We start from the raw sequence: 2,500 nt of genomic DNA, 5'->3' as shown, positions 1-2,500 counted from the left end.
AACCTTTAGTCCATAATGTTGCTTGATCGGTGGTTAGACTATTAGCTGGCCAAAAGTAGGCTACATGAAAAGTGCAATACTGTGTTAGTGTGGGTTTTCGGTGAATTTATGTAAATCACTAAGCTCATCTGCATTTCTCTGCAACAAAAGGGTGATCAAATTAAGATCCAACATCTGTATGTGATTTTGTTACGAAACCAACAGCCTACTGAATTTGCTGCACTCGTTATGTCTAGAGGGGCTTCTTAGGCCTAGTTAACTGGTCTGTAACCTGATTAAAGATGTGCATTTATGTGAAAAATCAGCATATGAGCCTATGTGTTGAACGTATGTACCCAGGAGACAGCTACCTTACCTTAGGTTGTTTGTACTTCCATAGATGTGAACCAGTGTGGGAATGAGAGTATTTTTAGCATCTGTAGGTTGGTGGTGAAGAGACGGTATCCTGCTGGAACAGAAGACCAGTTTCACCACATCTACCACAGAACAGAGAGAGGGAGTGAGCGAGGAGAGGAGGCCAGAGAACTCACAGCCCTGGTCAAAAGTAGTGCACTAAATAGGGAATGGGGTGGCATTTGGGACATAACCTTAAGAACTGCTAGTTCTCTGCAGGATCCATATAACCAACTGTGAAATAGCAGCATGAAATCTGTGGAAACAGCATGAAATGTATTGAAACAGCAGCAGGAAATCTGTGGAAACAGCATGAAATGTATTGGAATAGCAGCATGAAATCTGTGGAAACAGTACGAAATGTATTGAAATAGCAGTCATGAAATCACATACAAAAAAAAAAAAAAATCAACACTTAAAAGGGAATACAATTAAACGTTTGAGCCTTGGTCAAAAGTAGTGCACTATATAGGGAATATGATGCCATTTTGGATGTAGCCCATGTTTCCAGAAATTTGTGAAATGAATTGTTATGATCAATAGCGTATCGAATGTCCTTTTAATGGGGTGATCAGATACCTGTCGTTTACAGTAAATTACACCTTTTCAAGGGTCAGGCTTGCGTCCCAAATGGCACACTATTCTCTATGTAGTGCACTACTTTAGATCAGGGCCCATAGTGCTCTAGGTCAAAAGTAGTGCACTGTATATGGAAAAGGGTGCCATTTGGGACGCACACTATAATTACTCCACTGTTAAGGCTTAACGTCAACGTCCACTGACTGTCTATAGGAATATGGCCCCCGTAATTCAATTATATCACTAGGCTTTATCTGCAGGAAAGGTTGAATGCATTTTTCAGAGCTGCCAAATGACCGTGTGGTAAATCAACGTTGAAGTGGTGTAGCTTGTACAACGTAATCTCTCTGAGGTGATAAAGGGGCAACCGGTTCAGATAGGATGGAGTTTTTGGCCCAGATCATGACATCACAATCTGATCTGATTATTCTGACCAATGACCAGTCATCTATTATTTGCATATGTATACTCCTACTTTGAAGGGGTAAGCAGAGGAGGAGGAGAAGAAGAAGAAGAAGAAGAAGAAGAAGAAGAAGAAGAAGAAGAAGAAGAAGAAGAAGAAGAAGAAGAAGAAGAAGAAGAAGAAGAAGAAGAAGAAGAAGAAGAAGAAGAAGAAGAAGAAGAAGAAGAAGAAGAAGAAGAAGAAGAAGAAAACGCCTGAAATCAACCTGTGATGCACCTCATCTAGGAGATGGCAGACATGTATGAATGAACTACATCAACTAAAACTCTGTTTTAACACTACACTGCTGGCAGCAATCACCCTAATTAACACGAAGCAATAGTTCAACTCTAAAGTCAGATGATGTCATGAAAAAAAAATTGTGCAGTGTAAAAAAAACTAAAGGAAAACACACAACAAGTTGAAGTTAAATTTCATTTTGTTTCAGGTATTGTCGTCACCCTCATGTCACCTATTTTCAGTGTTCAGCGCTTCACTGTATCCTGAGGTGTAATGTCCAATTACCCATGGTCTGTTTTTCTGTGCACTAATGGATCTCTCTCTCTCTCTCTCTCTCTCTCTCTCTCTCTCTCTCTCTCTCTCTCTCTCTCTCTCTCTCTCTCTCTCTCTCTCTCTCTCTCTCTCTCTCTCTCTCTCTCTCTCTCTCTCTCTCTCTCTCTCTCTCTCTCTCTCTCTCTCTCTCTCTCTCTCTCTCTCTCTCTCTCTCTCTCTCTCTCTCTCTCTCTCTCTCTCTCTCTCTCTCTCTCTCTCTCTCTCTCTCTCTCTCTCTCTCTCTCTCTCTCTCTCTCTCTCTCTCTCTCTCTCTCTCTCTCTCTCTCTCTCTCTCTCTCTCTCTCTCTCTCTCTCTCTCTCTCTCTCTCTCTCTCTCTCTCTCTCTCTCTCTCTCTCTCTCTCTCTCTCTCTCTCTCTCTCTGGGGGCTACGTTCCAAATGGTACTGGATGCCCATAGGGCTTTGGTCAAAAGCAAGGGGAAAGGGGAAAGGGGTCAGTTGTACAACTGAAATGTGTCTTACTACAAAGGGAATAGGGTACCTTTTGGGACGCAGCCTGGATGTCCAGTGATGT

This window comes from Coregonus clupeaformis, chromosome 7, assembly GCF_020615455.1.
Source record: "Coregonus clupeaformis isolate EN_2021a chromosome 7, ASM2061545v1, whole genome shotgun sequence".
Lineage (NCBI taxonomy): Eukaryota > Metazoa > Chordata > Actinopteri > Salmoniformes > Salmonidae > Coregonus > Coregonus clupeaformis.
This window is presented reverse-complemented; position numbering follows the sequence as displayed.